Genomic DNA, 26,743 nt, shown 5'->3' on the forward strand with positions numbered 1-26,743 from the left:
GGCAACAGGAGTTCTTCTGACAGTGCTTTAATGGGGTTCCCTTTAGACTTACACGATGCGGAAGACCCAGCCCGGCAGCGTGCAGGCCACTATATACCCCAGAAGTACAACCCCTAAGCTGCGATAGGCCGCTCAACTGTCGAGCCCCCAAAGCATTAGCCCATATCAGGACCCTTTGTTTGCATTCTCGCGCCACAGGGCAACCGACAATTGTGCCTGCGCTGAACTTGTTAGCTGCTCTAGGCAAAGCCAGAAACAGCCGCCAACTTGTAATGGCGTTGACACTGCGCCCCACATCCCAGAGTTCAAATTGTATCCCCACCAGGGAGAGGATTTCTGGTCCCAATTCACCCTCAGGGAACCCAAGCTGGGTCTATGTCTCTCAGCCTCTGAGTCGGCACCTTTCTCCTGGGAACCCCGTGCCAGCAGCACCTGGGAGGGTGGGCGGGTAGGGAGCTCACAGTCTGAGTTCCCCTGAGTCAGCTCTAGGGTCCCAAATGGGAAGGTCCCGTTCCCTGGAGGTGCCTCCAGCTGGTGGCTGTATTGTCTCTCTGGGCAGCCGCGGGTAGGGTCGGCGGAGGGCAGGAGGAGGCAATATGGCGCCTGCCGGGCGGCTCGGGTCTGTGCACACGGAGGTGCCCGGAGGAAGTTTGGAACCTGGTGCCACGTCTGCTACAGGCTCACCGCTGGTTGGCGGCGGCGGCAGTCTCTGGGCTGTTGTCCGCAGGTCTCTCCACCCGCTGGGGAGCCCACCAGCAGTCCCAAATGCAGGCGAGGGGAAACAGCAAATCCACCTAACGTTGCTGCTGCTCTCCGGGCTGTTCCGGTGGTCTCAGCCTCCAGTTCTCCTCCGCAGCCTCCTTCCGTGGAGTCTCCCGGGGTCTCAGGTACCCCTCCTTCTGGCCCTTGTCCGCTGTATGCTCATCTTCTTGCTTCTTTCCTCTAATTTCTGCTATAATCTGTCTTTTCTGCAGAGACTCTCTTTCTGGCGGTGTTATTCGTCCGCCATCTTGCTCCATCTCCCTCCTTTGAGCTTCTTAAACTTGTATCTGGATATTTTTAGCAAGGCCTGGGAAATTTTCCTCTATTATATCCTCAAATAGCTTGTCCAACCCTTGAGTGTTTTCTTCTTCCCCTTCTGGTAACTGTATGACCCTCACATTAGGTTTCCTCACACAATCCCACATGTCTTGTAGGCTTTGGTCTTTTCTATTGTTTCTCTGCTGTATCTCTGTGACTGATTTATTTAATTGGAAGTTGTTATCTTCAATCTCTGATATTCTTTTTTTCTGTTTGATTGACCATGTTCTTGAGGCTTTCTACTGTGTTTTGTAGTTACCCGAATTGATTCTTCCTTTCCAGGAGTGTGGTTAAACTTTTTCCCATTGTTTCAATTTCTTTAGTGAATTTTTGTTCCAGGCCCTGGAGTCCTTTTGTGTTTTCTTTGTGTTGGTTATCCAGTTGTTCTTCAAAGTCAGTGAATTTTCTTATGATCCACGTTTGAAATTCTAATCTGTCATTTTAGTGATCTGTTTTTGGTTGGTGGCCATTTCTAAGGTGCTGGTGTTCCTCTTTGAGGGTTTGCTTTCCATTTGGTTCTTCATATTTCCAAGGATCCTTTGGTGATTTCTTCTCATCTGGATCAGTTTTTGCTTCTTGCCTTTAGGTTTTTGTTTTGATAATGACTTATCTCATTTAGTCTCTGAGACAGTAGGTTGTGTTTGTGGGTGAGATTCGACCACACCCTGTATGATTAGTCAGTAGTTGCTGTGAAAAAGGTGTGCAGAATGTCCTCCTTGTTGGTAGGTGGCGCTTGCTCTGAGGAACAGGCTGCGCTGTTGTTTTTGAGTATTGTATCCTGTTCTTGTTCCTCTGGAGAGGCTTTCTGGTGCCTCAGGTGGTTGATGGGGACCTGAGACTTCTAGGTGTGTCCTTATTCTCCACCTCAGTGAGCAGTGGTCTGGGACTAAGTCTGGGTGGAGCTGGGTTGGTTAAGCCTGCCCTCAGGCACCACTAATGCTGTTAGCAGGGGTCAAAGTTCTGTTCTCTGCTTTGGGGAAAAGCTGTCAGGGAGGGGCTGGAATGGCCCCACTCAGTCAGAAAGTCTGTGTGTGGGGGTGGGGCCATCTGAGACCTGCAGTCTGGAGCAGGCCTGACTCCTTTCCACCCTCCCCAACTCTGTGGCTACTCCTGGGCCTCTGCCAGCACGCCTGACCTCATGCCACCAGGCCTCCCCTGGCTGTGATGCCGGCCAGGAAGTTCCCTGCACAGGATCGCTGCCTGGGCTGGGCACACGGCCCCCCTTTGGGAGGAAGGTTACCCTCAAGCACTCTGATATGCCCCTGAATGCACACACACCTTATTAAGCTGTTCACGAATATCCTTTCTGTGCCCCGGGCAATTCGAGACCTGGGTGCACAGGATCTGGTCTGCAGGTCTGACCTCTGGGCCCCATAGTTCAATCCCTAAACCCCACCAAGGTGAGGCGTGCCAGTCCTTATTCACTCACGGGGAGTCCAAGCTGGGTTGATCTCTCAGCCTCAGGGTCTGCCCTGTTCTCCTGGGATCACTGGGCCAGAATCACCTGGGAGGGCTGGCAGGTAGGGAGCTCTCTGTCTGAGTTCCCCTCAGTCAGCTGTAGGGCCCCGAAAGGGAAAGTCCCGATCCCTGGAGATGCCTCCGGCTGGTGGCTATATTGTCTCACTCGGCAGCCACGGATAGGGAAGGGGGAGGAGAGAGTGAAGCGATATGGCGCCTGCCACACAGCTTGGGTCTGTGCACAGGGAGGTTCTCCGGGGGAGTTGGGAGCCTGGTGCCGCATCCGATACAGGCTTACCGCTCAGTGGTGATGACCATCTCTGGGCTGGTGTCTGCAGGTCTCTCCAACCTCTGGGGAGCCCACCAGCAGTCCGAGATGCAAGGGAGGGGAAAGTTAACTTCTCCACCTACCCTTGCTGCTGGTCTCCAGGCTACTCAGGAGGTCTCTGCTTCCAGTTCTCCTCTGCAACCTCCTCCTGTGGAGTCTCCCGTGGCCTCAGGTACTCCTCCTTCCTATCCTCATCCGATATATGCTCGTCTGCTTGCTTCTTTCTTCTAATTTCTCCTAGGATCTGTCTTTTCTGCATAGACACTCTGTCTGGTGGTGTTTCCTCGAGACCACATTTTGTTTATTCATTCATCAGTTGATGGATATTTGGATTGTTTCCATGTTTTGGCCATTGTGAGTAATGCTGCTATTAACAATTTTGACAAGATTTTATGAGAACATATGTTTTCAGTTGTTTTGAGTTGTATGCTTGTTAGTTGAGTTACTGGGTTATATGGAAACTCTATGTTTAACTTTTCAAGGAACTGCTAAATTGTTACCCAGAGTGGCAGCAGCATTTGATAGTTTCACCAGCCATGTGTGAGGGTTCCACATTTCTTTACTTTTTTAAACAAAACTTGTATTGTCCATAATTTTATTGTAGACATTCTAGTGCATATGAAGTGACATCTTATTGTTATTTTGATTTGCATTTCTATGATGACTAATGATGTTGAATGTCTTTTTCATGTGGCTATTGCCCATTTCTATATCTTCATTAGGGATGTGTCTATTCAGATCCTGTGTTAAAATAAAGAGCCTAAAAAAAAAAACCTTTAAAAATTGAGGGGATGAGGGAAAGCCCAATGAATGTTTAGGGAAAGATGATTATTAATCTAGGTCCAGTAAAGCATAAAGTTTGAGTGTAGAAGAAAAGTCTAGGAGCGCAAACTGGAGTTAATAATGCTTCTGTAGTGATTTGTTTAATATTAATTTCTCCCAGATAGAATGCAAGTGTCAGGACATCAGGGTCTGTGTCTGTTTTGTTCTGTGTTTCATCCCCAGTGCCTAGCACAGTACTCAGCAAAGAGTAGGGTCTCAGTAAGAATATGTTGAATTGGCCGGGCGCGGTGGCTCACGCCTGTAATCCTAGCTCTCTGGGAGGCCGAGGCGGGCGGATTGCTCAAGGTCAGGAGTTCAAAACCAGCCTGAGCAAGAGCGAGACCCCTTCTCTACTATAAATAGAAAGAAATTAATTGGCCAACTGATATGTATATAAAAAATTAGCCGGGCATGGTGGCGCATGCCTGTAGTCCCAGCTACTTGGGAGGCTGAGGCAGAAGGATCGCTGGAGCCCAGGAGTTTGAGGTTGCTGTGAGCCAGGCTGACGCCACGGCACTCACTCTAGCCTGGACAACAAAGCGAGACTCTGTCTCAAAAAAAAAAAAAAAAAAAAAAAAAAAAAGAATATGTTGAATAAATGAGTAAATGAATGATTCAATGAAACAAATAGATTTAAAGAAAAGATCTTAAATGAAGATTTACACCATTAGAGGGAGGCTTTAAAGAAGACAAGGATGTAAGATTAAATGTTATGGAGGTTGGCCAGGTCTTTGGAAAATAATCAAAAAGCATACATCAAAGGACAGATAAATACAAAGATCCATTGCCTATGAGTCTGAGTCAAAAATTAACTTCTTTTTTTTTTGTAAACTTTTATTTATTTATTTATTTATTTTATTATTTTTCTAGCGTATTATGGGGGTACAAGTATTAAGATTACATATATGCCCATGCCCCCCTTCCCCCTCGAGTAAGAGCTTCAAGCATGTCCATCCCCCAAATGTTGCACATTTTACTCGTGGTTGTATATGCCCATCCAACTTTTTAACGAAAATCTACAAATTAGAAGTAAAGGAAAGTTGGAGGAGACAAATGTGGGCAGGCAACTGCCCCTGTGATCAGTTGAGCTGGTGAGGCAGCAGAGATTTGAACCCAGGAGCTCAGAAAAGCTCAACAAAACTTGGGACCAGGCTAGAGGGCCTTCTTAGAGGGTGGTGTGCATGGGTCTAGCAGTGGCCCCAGGAAAGGACACTGCCATCAAGCCACCAGACACACGCTGGCCTGAGGGCATGGGGCCACACACTGGGTGTTCAGTCATGTTTGGGGTGTGAGGAGGAAGGCCTTGTCAGAGAGCACAGCAAAGCTTGGGGGATGGGGAATGCGTCTGCCTTTGAGTCAGTTGTCATCCCCATTGTTTTTTTTGTTGTTGTTTTGTTTTTGAGACAGAGTCTCATTGTGTTGCCCAGGCTAGAGTGTCGTGGCGTCAGCCTAGCTCAACCTCAAACTCCTGGGCTCAGGCAATCCTCCTGCCTCAGTCTCCCAAGTAGCTGGGACTACAGGCATGCACAACCATGCCCAGCTAATTTTTTCTCTATGTATTAGTTGACCAATTAATTTCTTTCTATTTATAGTAGAGATGGGTCTCGCTCTTGCTCAGGCTGGTTTCGAACTCCTGACCTTGAGCAATCTACTTGCCTCTGCCTCCCAGAGTGGTAGGACTACAGGCGTGAGCCACCGCGCCCGGCCCCCTATTGTTTTTTGACCTGGTACCAAGAAAGTTCCTAATTGTATGATCATGTCTGAAGTTGGATTTATGAACATACTATACACTAGAATTTGAATTTTATGTAGCCTGCTGGGAACTTGAAATGACCACATGGACAGGTGCTTTGGAGGCAGAAGCAGACCAGATTTGTGTCCTATCCTCTCCATTTCCTAGTTTATAGCTGTGGGATGTTGGGCCAGGCCGAAAGTCTTCCTTACTCAGTTTCCTCATGTATAAAATATAAATGATAATAACATGTTTCTCATAGCATGCTTGGGAGGATTAAAAGAAGCAGTGTTTGGAGAGTTCTTGGCATGTAGTTAGACGCGTTATCACTATTATGGAAACTATAATATGGTTATTAGCTGCTAACCTCAACCACAAAACCTCTAAGGTAGCTGATTTCCAGGACAAAGAGGACAGGTCCACTGTGTGTTATATGAAATCCTAGGGGCAAACGCACCATCCATAAAAGGAAAACTTGATAAAGTGAACCTCATCACAATTTAAATTTTGCTCTGCAAAAGCTTATGCAAAGAGCCTGAAAAGACAGTTCACAGACTGGGAGAAAATATTTGCTCAATGTATATCTGACAAAGGACTAGGATCTAGAATGATAGAGTAGTTGCAAAACTCAACAGTAAAAACAAATAATTCAATCAGTAAAATGGACAAAAGACATTTCACTAAGATATATAGGTGGCAAAAAAGCTCACGAAAAGATGTTCAAGGTCATTATTCATTAAAACAAATTGCAAATTAAAACCATATGGCATATAATGACAAACCTATCTGAATGACTAAATAACACCAAATGTTGGCAATGATGTAGAGAAACTATATTGCTCATATATTGCTGGTCTGAGTGTAAAATAGTACAGCCACTTTGGAAAATAGTTACATAGTTTGTTAAGATACTAAAAATGTAACCACCATATGACCTAGCAATTGCACTCTTGGGCATTTGTCCCAGAAAAGGAAAACTTATGTTCACACAAAATCTTGTACTTGAATGTTTATAGCAGCTTTATTCATAAGAACTTAAAAATGGAAACAGCCAAGATGTCCTCTAATGTGTAAAACGTTAAACAAGCTGCGGTACATCTCTGCAGTGCCATACTGCTCAGCAATAACAAGGAATGAACTATTGACACTTGCAGCAACTTGAATGAAAGAAATCTCCAGGGAACTATGCTGAGTGAAAAAGTCAATCCAAAAAGGTTACATATAGTATGAGTCTACTTATGTAACGTTCTAGTAATGACAAAATTATAGAAGTGGCAAAGAGATCTGTGGTTGCTAGGCATTAGGGTTGGGTGGTGGGCTGTGGTAGACAGGTACATGTGATTATAAAAGGGTAGATGAGGGATGCTTGTGGTGATGAAACTGTTCCGTGTATTGACTGTAGTGGTGGATACATGAAGTTACCCATGTGATAAAATTACATGGAACTAAATATACACATGCATGTAAGTGTAAGCAAAAGCAGGGAAATGTGAAGAAGACCAGTGGATTGTACTAATGTTGCTATCTTATGATTTTGTAGTACAGTTTTCCAAAATGTTACCGTTTCTGGAGACTGGGTATAGCGTATCTGGTATAGCGTATTATATATATATATAATAGACAATAGCAGATAAACTGTCACTAATTGTAAAGCCAAATGTGAAAAAAAGGAAAGAAATGAGAACCTCTCTCTCGGAAGGAAGAGGTCCAACTCCCAGACCACCCCGTGTCCTTTGGCAATTTCTTCCCAGAGCACCGTGTAATGAAGCCTGATCTGCGGTCCTACGTGGACTCGGTGGGACAGGGAGCCTCATTAGTGACATCTGCCCCCATGCAGGTGGAAGAGTTCTCAGAACTGGTGCCGCGTATTTGCCACCCCTTCTACGTGGAGTGCATGTCTGACAGTGACAGCACGGCATTGTGACATCTGGAGTGGGGGGAGTTTGAGGCAGCAGGGTGGGTTGAGTGCTCCACAAATCCCACCGTTGTAGGGCCCTCCCTACAAGTCCAGTCGGGGTTCCATTAGCGAGTTGGCTCCCATACCAGCTGGCTCCTTAAGGGGCTGAGACCCAGGCTCATCTAGCGGTACCTGAGCTCCACTGAACGTGTGATGGGGGCCAGGGCTGCGCTAAGTGCTGTGCATGTATTAACGTACTTTATCCTTGCCGCAGCCCCATCGCTGACTTTTGAAAACCAGGCTCTCTGGCTCCCAGGTGCCCTGAGCCTGGTCTGTTAGGCGTTCAGCATGCCCACTGGGTCCTTGGCTGATACCGAGTTGTTCCTAGAACAGCTGAGAGGTCCTTGAGAGTGGGCTGTCATCCCCCCTCCCCTCAACCTTCTGCCTCCTGTGCGCCAGGATGGCTGGCTCATTAGCAAGTGGCCAAGTGTGACTGTGCAGGGCTCCTGGGCTTTCCCCACTCACCGCACCCTGTGGTGGGACCACAAGGCTGGCTGCGGGGCAGGGATCTTGGGTAACAACAGCTGACCTCTATGGAGCATTCACTGGGTGCCAGACACTGTACTCAGAGCGTCCCCGTCATCCTCTGATTTCATCCCTCCCAGCGTCCTGTGAAGTTGGTAGGGTTTCCCTCCCCCTTTCCTGATAAGGAGATCGAGGGTTACAGAAGGGAAGTTGCCCCAGTGCGCAGAGCTTGTCAGTGGAGAGCAGTGTTTTGCTCCCAGGCCTGGCCGACCCCAGAGCCCGCAGTCAGGTTCAGGGGCCTGCCTGGGGCCTAGAGAGGGGCTCAGCGAATGTTCGAAGGGTGAAAGAAAGGCCACTTGATAAAGCCCGCCCTGGGGCAGTGCTAGTAGGTCTTAGGGTGTGTGTCCTGAAGTGAGGTAGCAAACCCATCAACTGGGGTAATGGGTATGACCCCAGCTTGTGCCAAAAGGCCTGTCTCCTTATCGAAGGCATGGAGCAAAGAACTGTTTTTGTTTGTTGAGCACCTGCTGTGCACCCAGCACTGGGCTACACATCAAGGATGAATGAGACAGGTCCCCTGCTTGAGAAAACACTCAGTGTTGCTGTGGAGCCCAATGTCAGTTGTGAACTTCATGGTGTTTTCCTGCTGTTTCCATCTTGTGAGTCCCCCTACTCCTCTCCTCCTTGCTGCTTCTGATCACCACGTGGACTGTGCCTGGTATGCGGCTTCCCGGATGGGTTTCAGCTATGGATTGTAGACTGTTTTCTACATAGACTTGGCTGACCCTCCTGGCATGGTGTGTTAACCCTTGTTCTGGCATGTGGGTATGTCAGGGGGTGGTGAGAAAATACATTATACCCAGAAGGAAATCCCCTTGCTTTTTCAAGTGCCTTTTCCATACAGACCCCCAATTAATAGTTTATCTAGGTTAAGACAATTTTCTTAAATTGCAAATTTCAAGTAGTACATCTAAGTGTTAACTTCCTCATCCATATTTCCCAGGAGCCTGGGACTTAGCTCTTTGGGAATTGGTGACTTGCCCAATGACACACATTGGATCAGTGGCAGAAATTGACTCCCCCACTCTTATGGGATGTTCTGCTGTCTTTTGCTCTACCTAATTACAGCAAGTAGCTCGCCGTATTGGAATAGAGAAATTATAAGCAGTAGACAGATGCAGACCTGGGTTACATCTCACTCAGCTCCTCAACTTCTGAGCTTTGAAATTTTGGACAATTAAATGACAGTATCGGAGCCTCAGTGTCCTTCTCTTCGAAGCAGGGATACTAATCGGACATAACTTGCAGAGTTGACCTGAGGAATAAGGGGTATAATGTGTATAAAGTGCCTGGGTCTTTGTTTGCAGATGACGTGAACATTTATGTGAAATATTCCAAAGGATTGATTTAACAAAGCCCTCCTGGAATTAATAAATGGCTAATCACAAGGTGCAAGGTTGATATTCAGAAGTTATTTGTTTTGCTATATACCAGCAACAAACAACTGGAATTAAAAATTAAAAATGAATACCAGTTTAAAAAGCACCAAAATTGAAATACTTATATAAATATAACAAAATATGTGCTGGAGCTATATGTGGAAAATTACAAAATTTTTATGAAAGAAATAAAAGAAGATCTAAATATTAATAAATGGAGAGATATCCTAGGTTCATGGTCTGAAAGGCTCAATATTGTTAAGATGTCAATTCTTCCCAATTTGACCTATAGCTTCAATGCAATCTGAGTCAAAATTCCATAAATTTTGTGGATATCTGATTTTAAAGACTGATTTGAAAGTTTATATGGAAAGGCAAAAGGCTTAAAATAGCCAACAAAATACTGAAGAACAAAGTTGGAGGACTCAGAATACTACTATGATTTCAAGTGTTACTATAAAGTGACAGAAATCAAGATGCTGTGGTATTGGTGAAAGAATAGATAAATAGATCAATAGAATAGAATAGAGAGCTCAGAAATAGACTCACACAAATGTAGTCAACTATTCTGTGACAAAGGAGTAAAGGCAAGTCAGTAGAGAAAGGATAGTATTTTCAACAAATGGTGCTGAAACAACTGGACATCCATATAAAAGGATAACCTAGACACAGACCTTATATCTTTCACAAAAATGAACTCAAAATAGATCATAATAGATCATAGACGCAAATGTAAAGTTCCCAGCATGTGGCAGGTGCTCTATGGATGGTCACCATGGGTATTTGGAACTGTTCTGAGGTTTTTTTGAGTTGGCTGGCCAAGAACTTGTGGTGCTTGAGGGAAGCTGAGTGTGCCTTCTAAGAAGCCTGTTGTTCCCACAAAGTAGCCAGGGGACCACCTGCATCAGAGTCACATGGGGTCTTTAATACAAAGGCGAATTCCTGGACTTGCACAGACTTGTGACTTTTGTATTTTTATTTGCGTTTTTAGTTTTCTTAACACCCTCAGGTGATTCTGATGCATATTTGAGTTTGAAAATTTTTGGTATAGGGGCTAGTCAAGATAAGAGTCTGTCACCACCTGGGTTCAAATTGCAGGGCCACCATTTTCCATGGCCTGTGGTGTAATAGAAGGGAGAGTAGGCTCTAGATACAGAGGAGTCTGGGTTTAATTTCTGCTTCTGCCTCTTTTTATCTTATTTTATTTTTTTAAATTTCAGCATATTATGGGGGTACAAATGTTAAGGTTACGTATATTGCCCATGCCTCCCCTCCCCCCTCGAGTCAGAGCTTCAAGAGTGACCATCCCCCAGATGTTGCACATCTTACTCATTGTGTTTGTATATACCCATCCCCTCCTCCCCCCTCCTACCTGCCCGACACCTGATAAATGTTATTCCTATAAGTCCACTTAGGATTTGATCCATTAATACCAATTTGCTTGTGAGTACATGTGGTGCTTGTTTTTCCATTCTTGAGATACTGCACTTAGTAGACTGGGTTCCAGCTCTATCCAGGAAAATACAAGAGGTGCTATATCACCATTGTTTCTTAAAGCTGAATAGTACTCCATGGTATACATATACCACATTTTATTAATCCACTCATGTATTGATGGGCACTTGGGTTGTTTCCACAACTTTGCAATTGTGAATTGTGCTGCTATAAACATTCGAGTGCAGGTGTCTTTTTGATAAAGTGACTTTTGAACTTTGGGGTAGATGCCCAGTCGTGGAATTGCTGGATCAAATGGTAGATCTACTTGTATCGCTTTAAGGTATCTCCATATTGCTTTCCACAGAGGCTGAATCAGTTTGCAGTCCCACCAGTAGTGTAGGAATGCTCCTATCTCTCTGCATCCACGCCAACATTTATTGTTTGGGGGCTTTTTGATAAAGGCCATTCTCACTGGAGTTAAGTGATATCTCATTGTGGTTTTGATTTGTACCTCTGTTCTTAATGACTGTGTGACCTTAGGCAAGACACTTACCTCTCTGAGCCTTGATACTGATTTACCAAATGAGGAGGGTAAAGTAATGGTTTTTGTCTCCTCTGCTTTGTAGGAGGTTTGAATGAGACAAAGTCTGGCCTCATCGATGTTCTGTCAGTGTCAGTTGAATTGCATCTGAACAGCCACCCAAAGGAAGGCAGGAAAGTGGGGAAGAAATAATGGGAAACTAGGATATTTGGCTGGTTGCGGGGCAGCTGTGGAGGGAAGGTGATTTTGGATAGCCAGAAGGCAGTGAGTGAGCCATGTGTGGTGTCACAGGAGAGATGGAAACGATGCTGGGGAGCTCAATGGTTTAGCATTCTTTGGGAGCTGGGTGCTTGTTCTCAAGTCAGAAATGGCCTCAATGACGGAGAGATTCGAAGTCTGAGTGGCTCCATGATTTCTGTCTTCAGAGTAGGAAAAGCCATCCATAGACCTTAGCTATCCTCTTCAAGAACAAGTATTTTTCAAATGAAGCTGTGGTTTTAATGTCGTGTACTCTTGACTTCTTCAAAATGAGAAAAAATTCCTGAGCCCCCTCTGCTGGCTGTATTGGAGAAGACCAGGTGAAGAAATTACCAGAATGATCTCTAAAAACATGCACACGCTCAAAGGGGCATACAGACACCCATAAGTACAGAAATAGAGAGCCACATGCACTCAGATGCTCTTGCACACGAAGCAAACACAAAGACATGCGCAAGCATACACTCAGATAACATACATCTATGTTAGTGCAAGGTGGTTGGGATATCAGCTCTGGCCTTACACAGACCAACCATGTGTCTCCCATTTAGAACAGTGCAACCCTGGACAGGTTTCTTAACCTTTTCATTTTCTTATTTTACAATGTATGTACATATATGTATAATGTGTGCATATATTTTTATATGTATATGCATATCTATATCATAATGTATTAAAAGGGCCTGTTTAGTACATAGTACCCACTTGGTAAATGGAAGCTGTTATCCTTTGATTATTGTTGTTATTAAGTCAAATTCAACCTTTTAGAGCGTCAGTGTACTTATCTGTAAATTGGGAGTATTAGCAAATGTTTATATAGCACTTACTAGGTGGCTGGCACTGTTCTGTGTGCTTCCTATGTATTTTCCTTTCTACTATTCACAACAACACTATGCAATAGGTTATATTGTTATCCTCATTTTACAGATTAAAAAATGAGTCTCAGGGAAGGCAAGTGACTTGTCCATGGCCTCACATCTAGGAAGTAGAAGAGCTAGGATTCAAACACGGGCAGCCTGGTTCCAGAGACTGTTGTTAAATGGTACATGACACCTGCCTCATGGAGAGAGTTGAATGAGATACTTCCTGCAAAATGCTTAGCACAGTGCTAGGCACACTGAAACACTCAGTAAATACCAACTGTTATTACTTTGATTTTAACTGTGCCATTTACTAATTGGGCCTACACAGATATATACACCTCTGTGGGTACATATATAGATAGAGAAGTTAACACGTAGATGTGTATACATACATGCAAATATACAGATACATAAATAAAAACACCCAGATGTATTAATTCATTGAGGGATTCAATAGCATGTATTGTACACACATTACATGGTGTGATTGGAGCTCTTCCTGACACTGGGGATGCAGCATTGAACAAAACAGACAAAAAATCCTGGCCTTGTGGAACTGACATTTTAGTGGGTGAAAAAGATGATAAACAATATTGTTTTAAAACTATATAATTGGTTAGATTGTGGTAAGTGCTCAGGAGAAAATATAAACAGAGGAGAGAGATATAAAATGGTGGGTAAGGGGTTGACATTTTAGGTAAAGGTGGCCAGGGAAGGTCCAATTAAGAAGATACTTTTTGGAGTAAACACCTCAAGGAAGAGAGAGAGAGTGAGCCATGCACCTGCCTGGAACAAGAGATTCCCAGGCTGAGGAGACAGAAAGGTCAAGTGCCCTGGGGTGGGAGACTGCCTGGCATGTTGAAGCAATAGTGAGGAGGCCAGTGTGTCTGAAGTTGACTGAACCAAAGGGAAAGTAGTAGATGAGTGGTGATGGGCTAGATCCTGTAGATCTTTGTACTCAGGATAAGGACTTTGGCTTTTATTCCAAGATCGAGAACTATGGCAGGATTTTGAGCAGAGGAATGGCATGCTCTAATTTATGTTTCTTGAAATTGACACATAATAATTTCACATCCAATTGATGTTTCAATAGGATCACTCTGGATGTTCTTTGAAAATAGGCAAAAGCAATTGAAGGATAAAATCTCAAAGACTAGTTCGGAGGCTACTGCCAAGCTCCAGACAAGACACGATGATTGTGGGTTGGGACAAGGCAACAGGAAGGGAGATGGTGAGAGATGGTGGGATTCTGGATATATTTTGAGAATAGAGCCAACAGAATTTGCTGGTGGATTGGAGCAAGGTTGTGAGAGAAAGAGGAGTTGAGATATTTGGCCTGAGAAATGAGAAATGTGGAGTTGCCATTAACAGATGGCCAATACCATAAGAAGGAGCTGATTTGTATGGGAATATTGAGAATTGGGTTTTGAACATGTTAAGTTTGAAATGCCAAATTAGAGATCCAAATGGGAATACAAGTTGAATGTGCAAATCTGGAGTTCAGGGAAGAGATCTGACCTAAAGATAAAAAGTTGTGAATTGTTGGAGAATAGATGACACTTAAAGGCATGAAACTAGATAAGACCACCAAGGAAGTGAGTGTAAATAAAGAAAAACAGCTTCAAAGACTGAGCCCTGAGGCACTATAAAGTTAAGAAGTCCAAAGATGAGACAGAGCCAGCAAGGGAGATGAGGAAAAATGGTCAGTAAAATAAGAAAACAGGGGTGGGTGGTGGAGTGTGGTGTCCTGGAAGCCAAATGAAGAAAGAGTTTCTGAGATGGTCAGCATTCAAAATCATCATCAACTGTTCAAAATCATCATCAACTGTTCATCAACTGCCAAATGTTGCTGATGAATCAAATAACAGGAGGTGTGACAATTGGCCATTGTATTTAAAAATGTGGAGGTCATTGGCGACCTTGAGCAATTTAGAGTGGAGTGGTGGGACAGAAAACCTGGTTGAAATGGATTCAAGAAGGAGCAGGAGGGAAGGAATTTGAAACAGTGAATATAAACTGAGTTTTGCAATAAAAGAGAGTGAAGAAATGAAGCAAAAGCTAAAGAGAAAGTGAGGTCAAGACATAATTTTTTAAAATTTAATTCACTGAGTGGAGTCAACAACATTTATTGTACACACATTACATTATGTGACTAGAGCTCTTCCTGACACTGGGGATGCAACATTGAGCAAAACAGACAAAAATTCTCGGCCTTGTAGAATTGACATTCTAGTGGATGAGAAAGATGATAAACAAGATTGTTTTAAAACTATATAATTGGTTAGATAGTTTTAAGTGCTATCCTCTTGTACACCAAGAGGAATCCTGGTGTGCTCACATAATGGTTGGAATGATCCAGAATTGCTGGGTCCCATAGAGAGGGGAATATTGATGGTGGAGAGACCAGAGGGAAGAATTGCTAGAGGATGCCCTTGAGCAGGTGAAAGGAATGAGACCTCATGCACAGGTGAAGAGGTTGATCTTAGCTAGGAGCTTTACTTTTCATCCCTGGTAAAAGGAGAGAGGCCAGGAGCATTGGCTCACACCAGTAATCCTAGCACTCTGGGAGGCCAAGGTGGGGAGAATTGTTTGAGCTCAGGAGTTCAAGACCAGCCTGAGCAAGAGCAAGACGCCATCTCTACTAAAAATAGAAAAATTAGCCCGGCGTTGTGGCACGCGCCGATAGTCCCAGCTACCCGTGAGGCTGAGGCAGGAGGAATGGTTGAGCCCAGGAGTTTTAGGTTGCAGTGAACTATGATGGTGCCACTGCTTTCTTGCCCATGTGACAGAGCAAGACTCTGTCTCAAATAAATTAATAAATAAATGAAATAAAAGGAGGGAAAGTAGCATATACATGCAATTATACATGCAATGATGTTGAAATATTCCTAGGGTTGTGGGAAGTAAAATCATCAGCTCAGCATGAAGGTAGCTTTTAGAGATTTGAAGAGAGAGAAGAAAGCATGACATGTTCTTCAAGGAGTGTCAGAATAAATAGACGAGGAGACTATAATATAATTCTGGGGTAAATTTAATGCCCTACCTGGGTTGGGGTTGGCAGTTACCAATTTAAAGTGAAACCAGCTGTAATCATAGTGTATTCCTCCCCCCCCGCCCCGCCCCCAGTTCCATTCAGATATGCAGATACAGGCACAGAGGAGGTGGAAGTTTGGATTTCACCAGGTGTGTTGCTTAGATAAGTGCCACAAGAAATTCTAATGAGTGAACAAAATAATTTAAGCTGGGTAAGGAAAGAAGAAAGGACAAAAGGTAGGTAGACAGTGAAAAGGTGGTAGGATCAATTAAATGGGGGGGTCCCAGCAGGGTTGAAGGACTGCTACTAGATTTTCAATATAAGAAAAAGCTGCAAAGATATGAGGTGTGGTCGGAGAGGGTAATTATGAAATTGAGATTATGGAAGACTTGCAGTTATTAGTCATGGCAACACCAAGGTCTGGTTGATTAGAAATGTTCTTTGCAGCACCTCCCATCCAAAATGGAGTCTGTTTCCCAGCCTCTTGAACCTGAGTTAGCCCTGTGATTTGTTTTTTTTTTTTTCCTTAATGAAAAGTCTTCATAGCCCTGTGATTTGTTTTGACCAAGAAAAGGAGTAGGAAGTGATATGTGATTTGTGAGCATCAGCCTCAAGAGGACTGGCAGCTTCTGCCTTGCTTTCTTGGTATGCTGACATCACCACATTCAAAAACAAGACACCTCTCTGAGGAAGAAAGATAATATGGAGACGGGGGTGGGTAGGGGCAGCTGAGTCTCTTCCCCCAACCAGCCCACCACCAGGGCCATGAGTGAGCCCAGGCAAGACCAGCAGAAGAACCACCTCACCAAATTCACAGAGTCATGAGAAATAATAAATTTGTTTGTTGTTTGAAGCCACTAAGTTTTGGAGTAGTTTGTTGTGGAGCAAGAGATAACACATTAAAATGTGACTGTGGCTAGTCCAATGTCAAGAAGAGTATTTCCAACATTTGCCTCTAGAATTCTAATAGTTTCACACCCAAGGTTCAAGTCTGTTACCCAGCGTGAGTTGATTTTTGTGAGAGGTGAAAGGTGTGGGTCTTGTTTCAGTCTTCTACATGTGGCTATCCAGTTTTCCCAGACCATTTATTGAATATGGATTCTTTTCCCCAGTGCATGTTTTTGTCTGCTTTGTCAAAGATTAGTTGGCTATATGAGGATGGTTTTATATCTGGGTTCTTGGTTCTGTTCCACTGGTCAATGTCCCTGTTCTTGTGCCAGTCCCAAGCTGTTTTAATGACTATAGCCTTGTAGTGAAATTTGAAGTCTGGTAAATTGATAACTCCTATTTTGTTTTTATTGTCTGGGATTGATTTTGCTATACGGGGTCTTCTCTGGTTCCATATGAAGCGTAAAATTATTTTTTCTATGTCTGTGAAAAATGATGATGGTATTTGGATAGGGATTGTGTTCACTCTGTAGGTCACTTTGGGTAGTATAGACATTTTAACAATGTTGATTCTGCCGACCCATGAGCATGGTATATTCATTCTTTTTTTTTTTTTTCTTTTGGATTGTAGTATTTTTTTTTTTATTTTGGCATATTATGGGGGTACAGATTTTAAGGTTTCAATAAATGCCCATTTCCCCCCTCCCCCCAAAAGTCTGAGTTTCCAGCATGACCATCCCCTAGATGGTGCACATCTCACTCATTATGTATGTATATACCCGCCCCCCTACCCCATGCCCAATATCCTATTACTGTAGTACCTATGTATCCATTTAGGTGCTACTCAGTTAATACCAGTTTGCTGGTGAATATATGTGGTGCTTGTTTTTCCATTCTTGGGATACTTCACATAGTAGTATGGGTTCCAGCTCTAACCAGGAAAATATGAGATGTGCTATATCACCATTGTTTCTTAGAACTGAATAGTACTCCATGGTATACATATACCACATTTTATTAATCCATTCTTGGATTGATGGGCACTTGGGATGTTTCCACAGCCTTGCCATTATGAATTGTGCTGCTATAAACATTCGAGTGCAGGTGTCTTTTTTGTAGAGTGTCATCGGATATTTTGGGTAGATGCCCAGCAATGAGATTGCTGGATCAAATGGTAGATTCACTTGTATGGCTTTAAGGTATCTCCATATTGCTTTCCACAGAGGTTGAACTAGTTTGCAGTCCCACCAGCAGTGTAGGAGTATTCCTCTCTCCCCGCATCCACGCCAGCATTTATTGTTCGGAGACTTTTTGATAAAGGCCATTCTAACTGGAGTTAAGTGTTATCTCATGGTAGTTTTGATTTGCATTTCCCTGATGATTAGAGATGATGAGCATTTTTTCATGTTTGTTGACCATTATTCTGTATTCTTTAGAAAAGTTTCTGTTCAAGTCCTTTCCTCACTTTTAATAGGGTTATTTGATTTTTTTCTTGCTGATTTTTGTGAGTACTAAGTATATTCTAGTTATCAGCCCTTTATCAGATACGTAGGATGCAAAAATTTTCTCCCATTCTGTAGGTTGTCTGTTTACTCTCATGACTGTTTCTTTGGCTGTGCAGAAGCGTTTTAGTTTCATCATGTCCCATTTAGTTATTTTTGTTGCTGCTCTGATTGCCTTTGGGGACTTCTTCATAAACTCTTTGCCCAGGCCAATGTCTAGGAGAGTGTTTCCAACTTTTTCCTCTAGAATTCTAATAGTTTTATACCTTAGGTTTAAGTCTGTCATCCAGCGTGAGTTGGTTTTTGTGAGAGGTGAAAGGTGTGGGTCCTGTTTTAGCCTTCTACAGGTGGCTATCCAGTTTTCTCAGCACTATTTATTGAAAAGGGATTCTTTTCCCCAGCGTATGTTTTTGTCTGCTTTGTCAAAGATTAGATGGCTATATGAGGATGGTTTTATATCAGGATTCTCACATCTGTTCCACTGGTCAATATTCCTATTTATGTGCCAATCCCAGATTGTTTTAATTACTACAGCTTTGTAGAATAGTTTGATATCTGGCATATTAATGCCTCCCATTTTGTTTTTGTTGCCCAGCATTGATCTTGATATTCGGGGTCTTCTTTGGTTCCATACGAAGCGTAAAATTATTTTTTCTATATCTGTGAAGAATGCTGATGGGATTTTAATAGGTATTGCATTGAATCTGTAGATCAGTTTGGGTAGCATACACATTTTAATGATGTTGAGTCTGCCGATCCAAGAGCATGGAATGGATTTCCATCTGTTTACAACCTCTGCTATTTCCTTCCTCAGTGTTTCATAGTTCTCCCTGTAGTGGTCTTTTACCTTCTATGTTAAGTATACTCCTAGGTACTTTAATTTCTTTGTTGCTATTGTGAAAGGTATTGAGTCTTTAATTTGGCTCTCAATTTGATTGTTGTTGGCGTATATGAATGCCTCTGATTTCTGTGTATTGATTTTGTATCCTGAGACTTTACTAAATTCATTGATCAGTTCCAGGAGTTTCTTGGTTGAATCTAGGGGGTTTTCTAAATATAATATCATATTATAAGCTAAGAGTGAAAGTTTGATCTCTTCTGCCCCTATTTGGATATTTTTAATTCCACTTTCCTCTCTGATTGCTATAGCCAGGACTTCCAGCACTATGTTGAATAGAAGTGGAGATAGTGGGCAGCCTTGTCTGGTTCCAGTTCCAGTTTTTCCCCATTTAATATGATGTTGGCTATGGATCTGTCATATATGGCTTGTATCATTTTTAGGTATGTCCCTTCTATCCCTATTTTCTTAAGTGTTCGTATCATGAAAGGGTGTTGAATTTTGTCAAAAGCTTTTTCTGCATCTATTGAAAGAATCATGTGGTCTTTGTTTTTGCTTCTGTTTATGTGGTGAATTGCATTTATAGATTTACGTATGCTGAACCATCCCTGCATCCCTGGGATGAAGCCCACTTGGTCGTGGTGGATTATTTTTTTGATAAGTGTCTGGATTCGGTTAGCTAAGATTTTGTTGAAAATTTTTGCATCTATATTCATTAGGGATATTGGTCTGTAGTTTTCTTTTCTTGTTGCATCCTTTCCTGGTTTTGGTATCAGAGTAATATTCGCTTCATAAAAGGTATCGGGGAGGTTTCTGTTCTTCTCGATGTTGTGGAATAGTTTCTGCAAGATAGGTACTAGTTCTTCTTCATAAGTGTGGTAAAATTCGGGTGTGAAGCCATCTGGACCGGGACTTTTCTTTTTAGGGAGATTTTTAATTGCTGTTTCTATTTCAGCTGTTGAGATTGGTCTGTTCAGGGAATCTGTTTCTTCCTGATTGAGCCTAGGGGGCTGTGTGTTTCTAGAAATTTGTCCATTTCCTCCACATTTAATAATTTTTGTGAATAAAGATTTTTGTAGTACTCTTAAATTATATCTTGTATCTCTTTGGGATCAGTTGTGATACCTCCTTTTTTTTCCTGATGGAGCTTATTAGAGTTTTTTCTTTCTGCTTTTCATTAGCTTAGCCAGTGGCATGTCAATTTTGTTTATTTTTTTAAAGAACCAACTTATTGTTTTATTAATCTCCTGAGTAGCTTCTCTCTTTTCAATTTCGTTTAGTTCTGATTTGATCTTGTTGATTTCACTTCTTCTGCTGGGTTTGGGGCTGGTCTGTTCTTCTTTTTCCAGCTCATTGAGTCATTTCATTAGATTGTCTATTTGTGATCTTTTTACTTTTGGTTATAGGCATTTATGGAGATAAACCTTCCTCTCAGAACTGCTTTAGCTGTGTCCCAGAGGATTTGATAACTTGTCTCTCCACTGTAATTTTCCTCATAGAAATTTTTTATTTCCATCTTGATTTCTTCATTTATGAAGTAATAATTTAGTAGGAGGTTATTTAATTTCCACGTTTTTGTGTAGAAATGTGAGTTTCTGTTAGGGTTGATTTCAAGTTTTATTCCACTGTGATCTGAGAAGGTACATGGTATGATTTCTATTTTTTTAAATTTCTTGAGGTTTACTTTGTGTCCTATGATATGATCAATCTTAGAGAATGTCCCGTGTGCTGATGAGAAGAACGTATATTCAGTGGATTTGGGGTAGAATGTTCTGTAAATGTCAGTCAGACCCAATTGTTCTAGAGTTTTGTTTAAGTCCATTATGTCTTTATTTATTTTCTGTTTGGAGGATCTGTCTTGTGCTGTCAGTGGGGTGTTGAAATGTCCAGTGATTATGGAGTTGCTATTAATCCATTTGCTTAGCTCCAGTAAGGTTTGCTTTATGAATCTAGGTGCACCTATGTTGGGTGCATATATATTCAAAATTGTTATCTCTTCTTGTTGAACTGTGCCCTTCACCATTATATAATGACCCTCTTTGTCTTTCACTACTTTTAAGGTTTAAAAACTGAATCGTCTGAAATTAGAACTGCCACGCCAGCCTTCTTTTGGCTTCCATTTGCTTGGAATACTGATCTCCTCCCTTTTATTTTTAGTCTATATGCATCCTTGCAGGTGAGATGTGTTTCCTGAAGACAGCATATACTTGGCCTGTATTTTCTTATCCATTCAGCTAGCCTATGTCTCTTGAGTGGAGAGTTTAAGCCATTCACATTTATTGAGAGAACTGATAGGTAAGGTAGATTACTGATCATTCTGTTGGGTTGGATGTTGTTGCTTTGATTTCTCTCTTGAGCCCTTGTAATATCTGGCCTTCAATCTTTGGGTTTTGGTTGTTTTTATATTCGTAGGTTATTATTATGATGTTCTGTGCATAACACTGTTTTGAGTACTTCTTGTAGGGCTGGTCTTGTCTTGGTAAATTCTCTGAGCCTTTCCTTGTCTGAGAATGTCTTTACTTCTCCTTCATATATGAAGCTTAGTTTTGCAAGGAATAATATTCTAGGCTGGGCATTGTTTTGTTTCAAAAGAGTGAGAATGGGGCCCCAGTCTCTCCTTGCTTGTAAAGTCTCATTAGAGAAATATGGTGTTATTCGAATTGGCTTTCCCTTGTGTGTTGCTTCTTTCATCTTGCAGCTCTTAAAAGGGCCTCTTTAGTTGATAATTTGGTCAGTCTGATGACTGCATGTCGTGATGTCTTCCTGTTTGCATTGAATCTCCCAGGGGTCCTCTGAGTTTCTTGAACTTGTATATGGAGATTTTGAGCCAGGCTTGGGAAATTTTCCTCTATTATATCTTCAAACAGCTTGTTCAACCCGTGAGTGTTGTCTTCTTCCCCTTCTGGTAACCCTGTGACCCTCACATTAGGTTTCTTCACATAATCCCACATCTCTTGTAGGCTTTACTCTTTCCTCTTGTTTCTCTGCTCTATTTCTGTGACTAATTTATTTAATTGGAGGGTGTTATCTTCAATCTCTGAGATTCTTTCTTCTGTTTGATCTATCCTGTTCTTGAGACTTTCCACTGTATTTTGTCGTTTCCTGAATTGATTCTTCATTTCCAGGTGTTTGGTTAAACTTTTCTTCATTGTGTCTATTTCTTTATTGAACTGTTTTTCCATATCCTGGAGTCTTTTTGTGGTTTCTTCGTGTTATTTATTTTGTTGTTGTTGCAGCTGGGTGAGTGTTCTTATGATCCACGTATGAAATTCCTCTTTGTCATTGGGTTGCTTGATTTTGGTTGGTCCCCGTTTCTAGGGGGCTGGTTCTCTCCTTTGGCGTGTGTTTTCCGTTTGGTTCTTCATATTTCCTGAGTTCCTTCGCGGATTTCTTCCCATTTCGATCAGTTGTTGTTTCTTTTCTTTAGGTTTTTATTTGGGTATTCACAAGCCTTGTTTAGTTTCTGAGCCCGTAGGTGGTGTCTGTGGGTGAGATTCGACCACTCCCTGTATAATGAGTCAGTAGGTGTTGTGAAAAGGGTGTGCAGGATGCTCTCCCTGTCAGTAGGTGGCGCTTGCTTGGAGGAACAGGCTACGCTGTTGTTTTAAGTCCTGTTATCAGCTCTTGTTCCTGCAGAGAGAACTCTAGTGCTTCAGGTGGTGGGTGGGGCCCTGGGACTTCCAGGTGTGTGCTTTTCTCCCCTTCAGTGAGGGTTAGTCTAGGAGAGAGTCTGGGCTGAGCTGGGTTGGGTAAGCCTGCCCTCTGGCACCACCAATGTTGTTAGCAGGGGTCAAAGTTCTGTTCTCTGCTTCCATGCAAACCTGAAAGGGAGGGGCTGGAATGGCCCGGTTCAATCAGAGAGTCTGCTTGTGGGGGTGGGGCTGTCTGAGACTCGCAGTCTGGAGTGGGCCTGGCTTCTTTCCACCATCCCCAACTCTGCGGCTACTCCGGGGCCTCTTCCAGCAGGCCAGACCACACGCCACCAGGCCTCCCCTGGCTGTGATGCTGGCGGGGAAGTTCCCTGGGCAAGAATGCCACCTGGGCTGGGCGCACGGCCTCCCTTTGGTGGGAGGGTTGCCCTCTAGGATGCTGATATGCCCCTGAAGGCACACACACCTCAGTAGGCTGTTCATAAATATCCCTTTTGTGCTCCAGGCAATGGGAGGCCTGGGTGCACAGGATGTGGTCTGCAGGTCTGACCTCTGGGTCCCAGAGTTCAAACTATATCCCCACCAGGGAGAGCAGTGCCAGTCCCAATTCTCCCCCAGGGAGCTCACGCTGTGTCTATGTCTCTCAACCTCAGGGTCTGCCCCGTTCTCCTGGGATCACCGTGCCAGCAGCACCTGGGAGGGCTGGTGGGTAGGGAGCTCACAGTCTGAGTTCCCCTTAGTCAGCTGTAGGGCCCCAAAAGGGAAGGTCCCGTTCCTTGTAGGTGCCTCTGGCTGGTGGCTATATTGTCTCTCTGTCTCTCTGGGCAGCTGCGTTTAGGGTCGGGGAAGTGGAGGAGGAGGCAATATGGCGTCTGCTGCCCGGCTCATGTCTGTGCACATGGAGGTGCCCCGAGGGAGTTGGTAGCCTGATGCCATGTTCGCTACTGGCTTACCGCTCACCGGCAGCGGCTGTCGCTGGGCTGGTGTCCGCAGGTCTCTCCACTCACTGGGGAGCCCACCAGCAGTCTGGGATGCAGGGGAGAGGAAACGGCCGATCCACCTACACTTCCCGCTGGTCTCTGGACTGCTCCGGGGGTCCCAGCTTCCAGTTCTCCTCCATGACCTCCTCCTATGCAGTCTCCCGTGGTCTCAGGTACTCCTCCTTCCGACCCTCATCCGATGTAGGCTCGTCTTCTTGCTTCTTTCTTCTAATTTCTGCTAGAATCTGTCTTTTCTGCAGAGACACTCTGTCTGGCGGTGTTTCTCATCCACCATCTTCTGGGCGCACACCTGGTATATTCATTCTTCCATCTGTTTACGTCCTCTGCTATTTCCTTCTTCAGTGTTTCATAGTTCTCCCTGTAGAGGTCTTTTACCTCCTTAGTTAAATATATTCCTAGGTACTTTATTTTCTTTGTTGCTATTTTGAAGGGAATTGAGTCTTTGATTTGGTTCTCACTTTTACTGTTGTTGACATATATGAATGCCTCTGATTTCTGTGTATTGATTTTGTATCCTGAGACTTTACCAAATTCATTTATCATATCAAGGAGTTGAATCCTTGGGGTTTTCTAGATATAATATCATATCGTCATGTAAGAGTGAGAGTTTGATCTCTTCTGCTCCCATTGCGACACCCTTAATTCTGCTCTCTTGTCCGATTGCTGTAGCGAGGACTTCCAGCACTATGTGGAACAGAAGTGGAGAAAGTGGACAACCTTGTCTTGTTCCAGTTCTAAGTGGGAATGCTTTCAATTTTTCCCCATTCAGTATGATATGGGCTGTGGGTTTGTCATATATGGCTTGTATCATTTTTTAGGTAAGCCCCATCTATGCCTATTTTGTTGAGCATTCTTATCATAAAAGGGTGTTGAATTTTGTCAAATGCTTTTTCTGCATCTATTGAGAGTATCATATGGTCTTTGTTTTTGCTTCTGTTTATATTGTGAATTACATTTATAGATTTGTGTATGTTGAACCATCCCTGCATCCCTGGGATGAAGCCCACTTGGTTGTGATGAATTATTTTCTTGACAAGCACCTGGATTCGATTGTCTAGGATTTTGTTGAGAATTTTTGCATCTATATTCATAAGGGATATTGGTCTGTAGTTTCCTTTTTTTGTTGCATCCTTTCCTGGTTTTGGTATCAGGTTTATGTTTGCTTCATAAAATGTGCTGGGGAGGTTTCCATCCTTCTCGATGTTGTGGAATAATTTCTGCAGTATAGGCACCAGTTCTTCTTTGTAGGTGTGGGAAAATTTGGGTGTGAAACCATCTGGTCCAGGACTTTTCTTTTTAGGAAGGGTTTTTATTGCTGTTTCAACTTCAGTACTTGATATTGATCTGTTCAGGAATTCTATTTCTTCCTGGTTGAGCCTAGGGAGGCTGTGTGTTTCTAAGAAATTGTCCATTTACTCCACATTTTCCAGTTTGTGTGAATAGAGGTTTTTGTAGTATTCATAAATTATATCTTGTATCTCTGTGGTATCAGTTATAATTTCTCCTTTATTGTTCCTGATGGAGCTTATTAGAGATTTTTCTTTTCTGATTTTCATTAGTCTAGCCAATGGTGTGTCAATTATGTTTATTTTTTCAAAGAACCAACTTTTTGTTTTAATAATCTTCCATATAGTTTCCCTGTTGTCAATTTCATTTAGTTGTGATTTGATCTTAATGATTTCACTTCTTCTGTTGGGTTTGGGGTTGGTCTGTTTTCTTTTTCCAGCTCTTTGAGACAATTCATTAGGTTGTCTATTTGTGATCTTTTAAAACAGACAACCCACAGAATGGGAGAAAATTTTTGCAAGCTACACATCTGATAAAGGGCTGATGACTAGAATCTATTTAGAACTCAGGAAAATGAGCAAGAAAAAATCAAACAACCCTATCAAAATTGGGCAAAGGACATGAACAGAAACTTCTCAAAAGAAGATAGGATAATGGCCAACAAACATATGAAAAAATGTTCAACATCTCTAATCATCAGGGAAATGCAAATCAAAACCACAATGAGATATCACTTAACTCCAGTGAGAATGGTCTTTATCAGAAAGTCCCCAAACAACAAATGCTGGCATAGATGCGAAGAGAGAGGAACACTCCTACACTGCTGGTGGAACTGCAAACTAGTTCAACCTCTGCGGAAAGCAATATGGAGATACCTCAAAGCGATACAAGTAGATCTACCATTTGATCCAGCAATTCCACTACTGGGCATCTACCCAAAAGACCAAAGGCACTTTATCAAAAAGACACCTGCACTTGAATGTTTATAGCAGCACAATTCACAATTGCAAAGGTATGGAAACAACCCATCAATTCATGAGTGGATTAATAAAATGTGGTATATGTATACCATGGAATACTACTCAGCTTTAAGAAACAATGGTGATATAGCACCTCTTGTATATTCCTGGATACAGCTGGAGCCCATTTTACTAAGTGAAGTATCTCAAGAATGGAAAAACAAGCACCACATGTACTCACCAGCAAATTGGTATTAATAGATCAACACCTAAGTGGACATATAGGAGTAACATTTATCAGGTGTCAGGAGAGTGGGAGGGGGGAGGAGGGGATGGGTATATATAACCATAAGGAGTAAGATGTGCAATGTTCGGGGGATGGACATGCTTGAAGCTCTTACTCGAGGGGGGAGGGGGCATGGGCAATATAAGTAACCTTAACACTTGTACCCCCATAGGACGCTAAAATAAAAAAAAATAAATAAATTTAAAAAAAATGACTGTGGGAATGAGTGACTGAGGTGGGGTCAAGGATGTAATTGCCAGATTTCAAGGAACTGAGAAGCCACAGTATTGGGAAAATCACCTGTATGTAAATTGAAATTACCAGGGATTGAGGCAGGCATAGTGTTGGAGGGAGCAATAGTGTGCTAGGAGTGAAAATCTTCAGGAAATAAATGGGTGTGATTTGGAGCAGTATTATCTGATGAAATAAAATTTCAAGCTGGAGATTTTTATGTAGCTGGGTATTTTTATATGTAGATACAAACATATATAAAATCTCATGGATTTTTATGCGCACATTCAGCTGTGTGCATAGATACATACAGATGTACTGCAGATACACCAAGCAAGCAAAGATTCATATAAGCATACCAAAACACAATTATCCACCTAAATTCACATGGATGGACAGGTATAGACAAGTACCCATTGAATGAATACAAGTCACAAATGCACAGGAATACACTCACACATGCATACATATAAATATACATAGATGCACACAAGCATTTATGCAAATGCATACACAATCACATAGACACACAGTGACATACACAGACACACATAGCTTCATACAGAGACATGTAGAGAAGATGCTTACACACTTAGCACACTAACATCCACACATGTGTGCCCATTCAAATGTGCACATGGACACATACACATCAATATACATACACATAGCTACACATATGTACAA

Source organism: Microcebus murinus, chromosome X (assembly GCF_040939455.1).
Source record: "Microcebus murinus isolate Inina chromosome X, M.murinus_Inina_mat1.0, whole genome shotgun sequence".
NCBI lineage: Eukaryota > Metazoa > Chordata > Mammalia > Primates > Cheirogaleidae > Microcebus > Microcebus murinus.